Source organism: Theropithecus gelada, chromosome 9, assembly GCF_003255815.1.
Source record: "Theropithecus gelada isolate Dixy chromosome 9, Tgel_1.0, whole genome shotgun sequence".
Taxonomy (NCBI): domain Eukaryota; kingdom Metazoa; phylum Chordata; class Mammalia; order Primates; family Cercopithecidae; genus Theropithecus; species Theropithecus gelada.
Genome location: NC_037677.1, coordinates 67,672,810 through 67,687,411, shown reverse-complemented (window position 1 = coordinate 67,687,411; position 14,602 = coordinate 67,672,810). Strand labels below are relative to the sequence as shown.

Here is a 14,602-nt window from a genome sequence, read left to right as displayed (position 1 = left end):
CTATATATATATATGGAATATATGTGTGTATATATATACACACACCATATTTTCTCTATGCAATCAAAGAATACAAAGATATGTATTTATATACTATTATTTTAGTTTCTAATTTAACCCTGAAACAATATACAGGAGCCAAAATCTTATTAAACTGAATAAACTAGACTTATTTAGATATTAAAAGAGGGATACTAAAAGTCCCTATTGGTTATACTGAACCCATTTTATCCTAATAAGTGGAATGTAATCAGGCAAAATAATTAATGATGTAGTTTACTGAACTTAATTTTTAAAAGTATTGAAATACCTTAGTACGATTTTCATGGATTAAAATTTTAAGACAGTGATTATATTTTCACCTCAGTTATAAGTTGGGTATCCATATGAAAGTGACACCTTAAGTTTCTGACATGTATTAAAACCTTCAGATCCAGAAATGTTTATGAGTAATTTAATCACGGCTTCCCAACAATTCATTGGAATAGTTATTAAGCATTTTAAAGAAATGAGTTGATGGTTGGGTAAAGTTAGATCAGGAAATAATAGTTCCCAAATTATCACCCTCAAGCAATTCCATTTCTAGTAAATAGTCCCCAAATTATGATCCTAAAAGAAATTCCAGGGCCGGGCGCGGTGGCTCACGCCTGTAATCCCAGCACTTTGGGAGGCCGAGGCGGGCGGATCACAAGGTCAGGAGATCGAGACCATGGTGAAACCCCGTCTCTACTAAAAATAGAAAAAAATTAGCCGGGCGCAGTGGCGGGCGCCTGTAGTCCCAGCTACTCGGGAGGCTGAGGCAGGAGAATGGCGTGAACCCGGGAGGCGGAGCTTGCAGTGAGCCGAGATTGCGCCACTGCACTCCAGCCTGGGCGACAGAGCAAGACTCCGTCTCAAAAAAAAAAAAAAAAAAAAAAAAAAAAAAAGAAATTCCATTTCTAGTAAAGAAGATGCTTTCCTATGCATACGTAAATTTACAGATTCATGTCAAAATAAAATTTAAACCACAACTACTGATTGAAGTGAAACATTATTTTAATTTATAATGCAAACTAACCATTGGTGAACACAAATAATAACTTAATAGAATGTAACAAACCAATATAAGCTTTTTGCTTATAAAGTAACTACATAAAAAAGATGCTTATGACATAATTTTAAGTGAAAAAAATCAGGCTATATATCCATTAAATAGGACCTTCATTTAAAATTCATATATTTATTTCTCTACAATATACCATATAATTACATACCTTTTAAGAAAAACGTATGGAAGGAAATTTCCAAACTCCTAACTGTAGTTTTCAATAAATAGTGGCATTATGAGTAGTTTCTATGCTTTAAAGAATTGATATATTTTCCATAAAATAATATTGCATGCAATAATACATATGCATTACTATTTTAAGATTACTATTAAAATTATACTCTATCCTTGATTAGCCATTGTTATTAAACAGAGAACTCTTATAGTTAAGGCTTAGGGAACTAAGCAAACTACCATTTATTAACATTTATATATTGCTGAATATAACATTGATACCCACAGATAAGGCTTAACATCCTTAGTTCTTCCAGTATTGTTTTCTTCTCTCTCTTTGTCCACCAAATGATAGTAATTCCAAATTGATATTTTTTATTCAATTAGTACTTATATATATATATTCACATGGTATATTCATTCATTCAATTTATGTTTCATTGAATAATGATATATTCATTTTAATGCATATTTTGAGTTCTTACTACAAGGTATTTTGTGAGGTATAGAGAAATTTCAAGATAAACAACTAACTGTCTTCACTTTAAAAGAACTCACAGTCTAGTCATAGAAATAAGCACCTAAAGAAATGACTCCAAGGAATGTGATAAATGCCATACAGTACATGGGTAAACGATGCTAGACCATTTCTTTTTCCGATGACATACTTACTTTTTCCATATGTGTACATTGTTGCATTATGTACTGTGAATTGTTCCACTGGGATCAGACTGATCACAATGTGTACTTGGTCTTTATGAAAATAATTTTTTAAAAGTTTTTTGTATATTTACAAATTCCTGGATGACTGTGGGAGTAGGGGGTGGGACAATTTTCCTATCAAAATCATAAGTATATGTTTAATAGGCATTGCTGACAACAGTTATTAAGAGTTTGAAGACAAGTAATTGACTTACTGTGAGAGTTATTACTAGAGTAATATTTATATAAAAGATATTTTCTTATGAGGGTTTTATGTTACATAACCAATTTACAAATAGTATTTTATCACATGTCTTATATGTTTATATTCTCTTTCTTTGCACATTTTAAGTATTTTTAGTTGGCTCTTTCACAAGTTGCAAAGTACAATTCATGGCCTACATGATTTTAGTTTTGTTTAGATCAGATTTATGAAAAGAGTGGCATGAAAATTAAAAATCTTCCTTGTTAAAGATAGGAACACCAATAGTTCTCTTATTTCCTAATTATGTGCTCAAGAACAAATTTTTTGTCTCATACAGAAACTTGGAAAGTGAAAATTGGCATGAATAGCAGTCATATGCCCAGCAGTTACAATGATTGCATGGGATCAGTGTAATGTATCTATGGTATTGTATTTAGAAGAAATTCTTGACAGGACTCAAACATGATGAAAGACAGTAGCATATAGAACACACATCCATATAAGGATCACAGTAGGAGAAACCAGTGGAGGTACTGTAATGAGGCCAGTAATAATAAAATCAGGAAGAAAGGTAACATGACAGCAAAAGCACTGATAGAAATGAGAGGTATAAAGTATGGAAAAGATAGATAAAACATAAAACAGAACACATTTCTTTTTTAGTGCTAAGACTAAATTAAAAGCAGAGAAATTATAATCTTCTTTTATTCAATTCAAGATCTTCAATGAAGATATGAAATTTCTTTTAAAAATGCAAATAGCCCAGTTAGCCTACATAGCTTATTCTCCTTTTAGTTCTAAACTTCCACTGTCAGACCATCTAATCAAACCATCTCGTACAAATTCAGTGTTATTATCTCAGCAACCTTGCCTGGAAGGCCATTCCTTGCATTTAAGCATCTCTGCATGAAAAACAGATTCACAACATCTGGTCTGATTTCCTTTTCCGTTAGTTTTCATTTTGTTGCCTCTTCTATTTTATTTTCTTTTCCAATCATGTCTGTTGAACTGAAAATAGTAATTTCACTGGTATCTACGTTCTTTATTTCACTTTCTATTTTTAGGGTTAGAGGTCTACCCTGTTGCTTAAGGTTAGTTGTAAAATAATAACTTGGAGGACTATAATTACCCTTGCTTTCTTCATACAATTTCATATGTTGACATAAGTTTTATTTTCTTATAGTATTATTCACACCAAACACCTGAGTTAAAATTGACTGTGAATATTTTCTCAATGCTGTGTACATCCATGGGCTCTGATTTATTTTCCTTTCCTGCATCTGGTTGCCTCTTGTGTCTTCTGTGCTAGTGAATTTTCAACATTTTAAGAAAGAAACTGATCACTTAGAACAATATTATTTTAACAGAAAAACACCACAAGAGATATATAATATTATAACCTGAATGATAAACATAATACTTGACTTTGACGTCAACAATAAGTAAATGCATGCATATGGCACCCTACCTTCCACCATAATTTATTCTGTGGTGCATGCGTGCAAAGTGAAGATGCTATATATTATAAAATCACATTAAAGGACCAAAATAAGAACTGGACTATTTTTCTCACACTTAATATGTCATCTGCTATCAAAGAAAATCAAGCCAAAACGCAAAATTTCTTTGTTACTTATCCTACTATACAGATCTATGCTATCATCTAAAAAAAAAAAATGCTGTGTGAGACCTAATATCATTATATTTTCAATGAATAGTTACATGTGGTGAATTTAATCATGTTCCAGTGCTACTGCTTTCTCTATAACTGACTTATATGACATATGTTCAGTTCTCGAAGTGTTAATTTTTATAATTTGCTGTCAGGTGCCAGGAAAAAATATATCCCCCGATACTGATAATGTCACTTTTCTGTTCCAACAAACCTAAGTTTATGCCACTTGTTTATAAGTTGTATATGTCAAAATCATCTCCTTGTCAAAACAGCAAACTTTGAAGATGAACTCATAAATATACTAATAATTTACAATGGCTTAAAAAAATTAAGATCCTAAAGGCATATACATATGCATATGCATATTCACACAGAGATATATGCGTGCATATATATATACATGCTTTTTATAGCCTATTAAATTTAGTATTTATAAGACTAATCCTGAAGCTAAGAAGCTAATAATAAATTAAAACAAAACGAAGAATCAAAACATGTTTACAAAGAAAATATAAAAAATAGAAAAGAAGAACACAAATAAACCAACCATAAGGTTCAAGAGAATTACCATTAATATCCTACAGATTTGTCACTATACTTTCTGGCAGCCAAGGCAAAAGAGAAACATAATCTGTTGGAACATGAGATAATTAGTAATTTTTATCATTTGCTTTTTATATAACTTAAATATTCTCTTTGCCAAGCTCTTTTGCAGCTTTGAAGATTCTATACTATAAATGGGTTATTGACTGAGGGATCTAATGGCAAATGAAATCAATAATACCTACAGTAAGCTCTTCAAGCTGTCGATATTGGCATGTGTGAGAAAGAGTGATATATATAGATATAGATATAGATAAATAATATATAAACAGATATATATATATATATTACATATATTCATAAGTGGCAGCTCTGTTTCCACCTCTCTCCCATGTCAATTCTATAACTGCATGTCATAGGTAATTTGGAAACAAAATCTCTGGTAGTTTTATCCCTCTCTTCCCAGATATAATATAAACTTGTCTCATTAAGAAATGTTTGAAGGGGCCGGGCACGGTGGCTCATGTCTGTAATCCCAGCACTTTGGGAGGCCGAGGTGGGCGATCACGAGGTCAGGAAATTGAGACTAACCATGACTAACATGGTGAAACCTCGTGTCTACTAAAAATACAAAAAATTAGCCAGGCGTGGTGGCGGGCGCCTGTAGTTCCAGCTACTCGGGAGGCTGAGGCAGGAGAATGGCGGGAACCCGGGAGGTGGAGCTTGCAGTGAGCCGAGATCGGGCCACTGCACTACAGACTGGAGCGACAGAGTGAGACTCCGTTTCAAAAACAAAAAGAAAAAAAGAAATGTTTGAGTTGACTCACTTTACTGATTTCTTTCAATAGACAGCTATATCTATCAGTTTTATTTTATTGCTGATTATTCAACTTTTGATACCTATTTTCTCTTCCAACAGCTTTATATAAAATCAAGGTGCTCTTTGACTTCCCTATGGATGAGTATGTCTTATTAGTATAATTGGGTGTGACGTATACAAAGACAACAGAGATACAGAAATAAGCCTGGTACCTACGGTCTGATAAGTACTGGGAGTATTCTGAATTGGAAATCGGGGACTACAATCATTGTGAAAAGACCACAGGTACGTCAGAATATAGAGAAGCAATCAGATAAAGAGAAGTATTAACATATAGATAAACTATGTGGCCTTATTGTTAGAATACTCGATTGTTGTTTTGGCTTTGCTGCTTACTAGTTCTATAAACTTAGATAAAGTGTTAACCATAAACTTGCATTTCCTCATTAATAAAATGTGATTAATAAGATTGACAGTCTCTGAGACTGTTGTAAGAATTAAATAAAAATATACATATAGGCTGGGTGCAGTGGGTTATTTCTGTAATCCAGCACTCTGGGAGGCTGAGGCAGGTGGACTGTTTGAGGCCAGGAGTTTAAGACCAGCCTGGCCAACAAGGCAAAACCCCGTCTCTACTAAAAATACAAAAATTAGCCATGCACGGTGGTGTGTGCCTGTAATCCCAGCTACTCCGGAGGCTGAGGCACAAGAATTACTGAGGCAGAGGTTGCAGTGAACCAAGATCATGCCACTGCACTTCAGCCTGGGTGACAGAGCTAGACTCTGTCTCAAAAAAAAAAAAANCATGCCTGTAGTCCCAGCTGCTTAGGAGACTGAGGCAGGAGAATTGCTTGAACCCAAGAGGCAGAGGTTGCAGTGAACCAAGATCATGCCACTGCACTTCAGCCTGGGGGACAGAGCTAGACTCCGTCACAAAAAAAAAAAAAAAAAAAACCACACACACACACACACACACATACACACACACACACAGCATAGTAGTTGGCATCTAGTAGGCATGCAAATATTGATTGTTTGTATGTTGACTTTACTTTTGCAAGTTGGTTCCATCATTAAATTATTCCATTTCTTTTTTCTTTTTTTTTTTTTTTTTTTTGTGTTTGAGATGGAGTCTTGCACTGGCACTCAGACTGGAGTACAGTGGCGCAGTCTCGGCTCACTGCAACCTTAGCCTCCCAGGTTCAAGTGATTCTCCTGCCTCAGTCTCCCAAGTAGCTGGGATTACAGGTGTCCACCACCACACCTGGCTAATTTTTTTGTATTTTTAGCAGAAATAGGGTTTCACTATGTTGGCCAGACTGGTCTCGAACTCGTGACCTCGTGATCTGCCCAGCTCAGCCTCCCAAAGTGCTGGGATTACAGGCATGAGCCACCACACCCAGCCTCTGTTATTTTTTCTAGTGGTAAATAGAATAGCTCAATAATGAGGTTAAACTGCTCAAAGTGGAAAATACTCAATGTGGGTATTGTAAGTTTATTCAGTTTAGAGGTACATTTAAACAGGTAATTAAAATACCATGAGGCAAAAATAATAACTGATTTCATCTCACATGAATGTGAAATACCTCAGATAAAATTCATTTGTTCAATATAATGGTAATTATTTCATGCTGTGTTTTATGTTACTGATAATTCAGGGAACCTAATAAAGTAATTACTAGTACAACAGATATGTAATATTAAAAAGACTGTACTGAATTAAATTATTTGTATTTTTATTATGAGAACTATTGATTAGATGCATAGAGTTTATTAATGCTCTGACTGTTCAACCCTCTTTACCTGTATATTTCCCTGCTGACTGTGATTTCCTTGAGGAAAAATACTTCATCTTCTTCATTTATTAAATGTTCAGTACCAAACAGAGTGTCAGGAATATAATAAACATTCAATAAAAGTTGTTGAGATGAACCAGTATTATATACTGGCATTTTCTTACATTTTATTTCATTAATTACTTTGCAAATTATATTCAGTTTACTCATACGTCAATATATTAACAGTTAACAGAGCCCTAAAATATTATTGAGACAGAGCAGGGTTACCACTTTTTAATAGCCTATGTATCTCAATCATGGAAATAAAGACAAATTCTGAGTTTTTTGGAGGGAAATTCTAAGAACCTAGTTAATCCTAGAAATAAATAAGGAACTTGTTAAACAAGAAGATAATCGTAGCCTAAAACAACAGCCAAGGAAGTTAAAGTTCCAGAGATGTTTGCTTTCCCCTTAGATACTAATGATAATATCTTAATGTCACTGAGTTGTCTTTCAGAAACTTGGACCCTCACAGGGAACCCCCCGCCTAAGGGATCCACTGGAATGAAGTCCGCAGATAAGGGGAAGTGAAGACTGAACTTTAATCACCATATTTGTTCCAAGTTTTTCTTGAGGGCCTTGGAGAAAGTCACTCCCCCTACCCAGATAATATTTTTCTACTCACTCCAATTTTTAAACAGACTTCTCTGCCTTAACCAATTGCAAATCAGAAAATCGCTGAATCTACCTATGACCCCTAAGCCCCTGCTTCAAGACATCCCACTCTTTTACGCCTAAACCAATGTGTAACCTCCATGTATTATTTATGGCTTTGCCTGTAGCTTTTGCTTTCCTGACATTTACCCCTACCTTTAAACATCCTTATGTGCAAGCCATCAAGGAGATCAGGATTTGAGCATTTAGCTGCCTGGTCCTCCTTGCTTGGCACTCTGTAATGAAAGCCTTTCTTTCTATCACTATCCTGGTGTAGCACAATACAGACTAATACACTATCTGGTGTATTAGTCCATTCTTACACTGTTATAAAGACATACCTGAGACCGGATAATTGATAAAGAAGGGTTTTAATTGACTCACAGTTCCACATGGCTGGGGAGGCCTCAAGAAACTTAAAATCATGGCGGAAGGCGAAGGAGAAGCAAGCACTCCCTACATGGAGGCAGGAGCGGAGGCAAATGCCAAACACTTCTAACCATTAGATCTAATGAGAACTGACTCACTACCATGAGAGCAGCATGGACGGAAGTGCCCCCATGATCCAATCACTTCTCATCATGTCCCTCCCTCAACACATGGGGATTACAATTCAAGATCAGATTTGGGTGGAGACACAGAGCCAAACCATATCACCTGGATTTACTGCACAGGCTGAGCAGACCCCAGTTTGGTCCTAGACCGTTATTTGCAAGACAACTACAGTATAATCTGCTTCATTAATAAACTGCCCTTGCAAAATCATGACAGTAAGAGAAATCTGACATACTTGACTCCGTCTTGCTTCTGACCTCTAAGCTGTCCTTGGTCACTCCTGGGCATCAACCAAGCTAACTTCGAGAGGAATTTATAGTTTAACTTTGAAACAAAAATGATAATATTCCCTCCCTAAAACTAACTCCTCCTTGTTTGGGGACTGAAACGTTCTTTGTAAGACTGAGAGGCCACAAGATAGATGTAGTTTCTAAAATCGCTTACTGGTCAGGAGTCATGTGGCCAGAGGTCACAAGATTTGTGACCTTTAAAATTGCTCCTATAGATAACATCACTACTATGGAACCTCAGATTTTTTTTTTTCCAGATGTTTTTCAGACTGACCACAACTGGACTCATGACTCTTGAATGACTGGTCTTGTTGTCTCACTCAGAGGCAGACTCAGTATCTGAGGACCGTTTTCCACACCTTTATGATTTTATCCCCAACCAATCAGTAGCACCCATAACCTAAATCCTTGACCGCCAGATTGTCCATTAAAACCCCCTAACTTCCAAGCCTTCAGAGAGGCTGATTTGACCAACGGTCCAGGTTCTCCTACATGGGCCAGCTTCAGGTCAATTAAACTCGTTCGCTACTGCAATGCTGTGGTCTCAGTAGTTTGATTTTGTTTGTGCAGCAGACAGAAAGAACCTGTTACATGATTGACTAAACTCCTAGCACATATTTATTGAGATTCTAATATGTGCTGATCACTTTGCTACTTTCAAGGTAAAGCATAACAGTACTTTTTAATGTCCTGACTGTCTTAATGTCCTGACTGTCTTGAGCTTAAAGTCCTTTAGGAGAAAGAGATACTAAATTAAATAACAAGTATAAAACTAACAACACTTTGCCTAATGTTATCTTAGAGAACAACTTCACGTAAGATGGTTACATAAGACACTTTAGATCAAACTTGTCCAACCTGCAGCCCTGTTGTCCAGGACAGCTTTGAATGTGGTGCTGTCCAACACAAATTTGCAAACTTTCTTAAAATATTGAGGTTTTCCTTGTGGGTTTTTTTTTTTTTTTTTTTTGCACATCGGCTATCATTAGTGTTAGTGTATCATATGTGTGGCCCAACACTTCTTCTTCCAATGTGGCCCAGGGAAGCCAAAAGATTGGACACTCCTGCTTTAGATCTATAAAAAATGGCTAGAGGCAGAACATTCCAAGGAGAGGGGAGATGTGGGAGAACTAAGCGTGATGCCCTAAAGCCAGGGTGAGTTTGGTGGAATTGTATAATCATCTCCTGCCTTTGCCCTAAGGCCAGGGTGAGTTTGGTAGGAAGAAATACAAAAGAGTTAAGCAACTTCTAAAAGATGCTGTTTCAATAGTATGATCAATCAGAGTTTAACATTATAATGGACAATGAATGAGTGTCTATATACAGATTCCAATAAATTTATTTGGACTCTGAAAATGTTTACAGTCAAATAACTATGATTGCACTCCTTGCTACACAGCTGTGGCTTAGATCTAATCAAAGTTTTTGATAGACTGCTTGACAGAAAACCTACGGTTGTGGTGTTAAATTAGGTAATTTATATTAAATAAGCGACCTGATGTCTAGAACACAATGTGTTCTCAATAAATTTATTTATTAACAATAAATTGTGTTAATATTCCAACTAATAAATTACTTAAGAAAAATATATTGAATACAGTGCTAAATGATTGTAATCAACTAACTTTAAACAGTGCATCTAATTTCAAGTGTTTCCTTTTTTTTTAAGATTGTCTCAAAATGAGGTACATTGACCCCCATCATTGCCATTTGCATTCATTTATATCCAATGTTCTTCTCTTATATATGAGTAATACAAGAATCCTATACATTTTTCCAACTTGAAACCACAATATCTCCTGAACTTTTCCTCTGGTGACTTGCTTTGGGTAACACTACCAACTGAATTTCCTATTCTTTTGCTGCATATCGTATTTGAGCCATACATCATAATGTACTTGATTCAGATGTCTGATGTTCCTGTCCTGTGCTGCACTAGCTTGCAAGGTCTTGCTTTTTCTTGGAAACCTGCCACTTAAAACAGATTTCAGAATAAACCTCCTGGTTTTGTAATTTGCTCCAAGTCTACTCTCTTGGACAGAATATCAGTAACTGGATTTGCCACATCTTTTCCTTTCATCATACTGACTACCAGGGTGGAAATAGTCATATATTGAAAGTAGCATCCTTTCAGACTGCCTTGTCTGCCTACATATACATTTTAACATTTTAGTCTCACTACACAGTGGAAAGAGAGAGGCAAAAATGGGTTTCTCTGAAATCACTATCAGCAATGTTATCTCTCTTCAAGAAGAACAAAAAAGGATAGTATTAAATGGCAGTTAATGACAATGAAAAAAGAGGCTGAGAACTAATGAAAATAATTTTGAGGAATATTCTCTAACTATATGCATTGTCTTGATTCCCAAAGAAGACCTGCCTCCACTTTTGAGGACCATCATTTAGAATGGGCACGAGACATAACTCAGTGGTTTGATGAAGAAGTGATGATAGAGATTCTTTCATCTCTTCATTTGTAGGCACTCTTCTTCATCACCAACACAAAGAATAAGAATGGAATACAAAATACTGTGGGGGTTTTTATGTCCATTGAAAAGCTTTTTCCAGTTCAATGTACTTGTTCTATAAGCTTTCTTGTTGCCTGGATTTCCAGTGTTCCAGGGAAATTTTCAAAATTTATATGAATTTGTTTTCCATATCAATGACTGAGTCTTAAACCTAAAACTATATGAAGAAAAGTCTTTATAGTTATAATAATAAGCTAATGTTGAATACTTGTACATACAAGGCATTGTTCATATATTATTAATTCCATTAATCTTCCAAATGAAACAAAGAGATAATTAGTATCATTACCTTCATTCTTATCAAAGATATAGAGACAAACAGTAATCAAGCAACCTGCTCCAAGTTCAAATACCAATATATTAAGTGGTATAGAGTTAGGATTAAATCTGGACAATTCAGCTCAAGGCCTCTTGCTCTAAACCACTTCTCAATGCTGCTACTTTTGTATAATTATGTCATCATAAGAATATAGATAGTATAATGATATAGATAATTTTTCCATGACTATTTAGTGAAATAACCATACTTACATCTTCCTGATTGCAAAAGTAGATCATTTTGATATGTTTTGCTTTCTTAATTTTTAAAAGGTTTCTGAATAAAATTTTCTTTCAAAGGATTTTATTTACATAGAACTAATTAATTTACCCTTTTATTAAACAATATGAATTTTTTCCTCAAAGGGCCCCTCTGATACTAATAAATGTCTGTCCTCCGACTTTCCAAGAATATCGAACACCAGCCAGCAGATTTATGTGATAGTGGAAAACACCCAATTACTTTCGGCAGAATGCTTTCTTAAAAGTGCATGTATTCTAACCATATAGGGAATTTAAACAACTGTCCTTAAAACAAAAGAAAAAAAAAAAGGAAAGGAAGATTTGAGTCAATTCATCATTTTTATTATGTACTCTCAACTCAACCCGAAACACATCTAAAAAAAACTATATTTTAGTGACATTTACTACTACTTTGCCACTCCACTTATTTATGTATTTATTTATTTTAAATTTATTTGTTTATTATTATTATACTTTAAGTTCTAGGGTACATGTGCATAACGTGCAGGTTTGTTACATATGTATACTTGTGCCATTAAAGCAGCCTATGTGAATATCAAGTGGATGGGCCTGCTTCTGTACAATATCACATACTATATGAGAAATATCTAGCACTGATAATAATAATTTTAAAACTCTGAACACTGCTGTTTGTTAGATTACTCCAGATATTTGAATATTCCTTTTCTTTCTTAGTTCTTTAATTAGCTGTGGTTTTGATATGAGACATATATTCATTTGAAGCTAAAAGACCACTTTTTTTTTTTTTTTTTTTGAGACAGTCTCGCTCTGTTGCCCAGGCTGGAGTGCAGTGGTATTATCTCGGCTCACTACCACCTCTGCCTCCTGGGTTCAAGTGATTCTCCTGCCTCAGTCTCCTGAGTAACTGGGATTAAAGGTGCCCACCACCATACCCGGGTAATTTTTGTATTTTTAGTAGAGACGAGGTTTCACCATCTTGTCCAGGCTGGTCCCGATATCCTGACCATGTGATCTACCCGCCCTGGCCTCCCAAAGTGCTGGGATTACAGGCGTGAGAAACTGCACCTGGCCAACTTTTACATATTTTTAAATGTTTTCACTCATTATTTGCAGTTCTGTTCTAACACATAAATTATAGTCTTTCCTGGTATCAATGGGGAGTTTGTTCTACAACCCCGATGGATACCAAAATCCACAGATGCTGAAATTCCTGGTGTAAAATGGCACAGTATTTGCAAATAACCTATGTGCATCCTCACATACACTTGAAGTAATCTCTGAATTAATTATAATACCTAATGAAATGCCTACACATCGCTTCATTTGCATGGATTCAACATAGTACTCAATGTACAGGCAAATTCAAGTTTTGTTTTTTGAAAATTTGTAAAACTTTTATTTTCAAATTTTTTTTCCTTAGTTGGTTGAATGCACAAATATGGAACCCATGGATATGGAAATCCAACTGTATCTTTTAAATCTCCATTTTGTATACAATCCTTATTTTCCAAATGGTGGCCGTTTTTCTCTCCTTCAAATGTAAAATGATAGTTCATTAAACCATTTCTTTATTTTCATAGAGTATGTCATATTTTAGTCACAAAACTTCCACCACATGACAGAGGGGGCACCTAATCATTCTCATTGGCACACAAGGTCTTGTTAAAATTGTAAAGTAGACAAATATTCTCTTCAATATCCTTCTATCTATATCTCATCTTTTAATGTTCCTTCTTCCAAACCCCAAATTTTAATTGTCCTTAAGCTATCCAAAGTATCCTACCTAGGTCAGCCATAAAGGTCTTCTTGATACACACATGATCCTCCAACTTTCCATTTATTCTTTCAATAATACTCTTACTCTTTAGTGAATATAGCCTTGGCAATCAACGTTTGGATTAAAGAAATTCACACTAAAATGTCAATGACTGTAATTTGGATATCTAATGACTATATTAAACATTTTAAAAGAACAGTGTGTAGAACCTAGCTGAAATGAATATATAATTTATAGACTGGAATGGAGAGATTTTTTCAATTGGAGAGTTCTTCATACTAATCTTTTTCTATATGAGCAGGCCACAACCACACATATCTCATTTTCTTGACAGACTCCTGAGGGCTTAAGTTGAACTAGAATATATGAAATAACCTCAAATAGCATTGGCATATCTTTTTGCTAATTGGTACAGTATACCAAGACAAAATTATTAAATTTCTGGAGTTATCCTGTTAGCCAAATTATTTTTCAATAAAGTCCACTTCTATTGACATTTTATGGGTATTCTACATATCTCTCATATTCCAAATAGTGAATCTGCCTCTAGAAATATGGCTAATAAGGATGGCTTCAAATCAAATAGTTAACCTGCTTCTAGAAATATGGTTAATGAGGGTGGGTTCAATGGGAAATTCCTGGGAAAGTCTGAGTAATGAGAAGTGGTCAAAGAGAAATTTGGGGATTTGAGAATTTAGATCGCTCTAACTTCCCTTTATGATTTTAGTCTACTTAACATGGCTTCTGAATTTTCATTTCACCTCACCTCACCTCACCCTCTTCAATATAATTCTACAGAGAATTTTCTAACTGTTCCAAAATAATGTTATTTATTCATTTTTTATACTTTAAGTTCTAGGGTACATGTGCACAACATGCAGGTTTGTTACATATGTATACATGTGCCATGTTGGTGTGCTGCACCCATCAACTCATCAGCATCAAGCAACTCGTCATTTACATCACGTATAACTCCCAATGCCATCCTTCTCCCCTCACCCCTGCCCATAATAGGCCCTGGTGTGTGATGTTTCCCTTCCCACGTCCAAGTGATCTCATTGTTCAATTCCCACCTTTGAGTGAGAACATGCAGTGTTTGGTTTTCTGTTCTTGCGATAGTTTGCTGAGAATAATGGCTTCCAGCTGCATCCATGTCCCTACAAAGGACACAAGCTCATCCTTTTTTATGGCTGCATAGTATTCCATGGTGT

General features: G+C 35.2%; 1 protein-coding gene across 1 annotated transcript in view; it reads right to left on the bottom strand.

Moving 5' to 3' along the window:
• The window catches only part of CTNNA3 (catenin alpha 3), a 1,732,244-nt gene that overhangs the window by 489,607 nt on the left and 1,228,035 nt on the right, over positions 1-14,602 (bottom strand). The window lies entirely within an intron of this gene.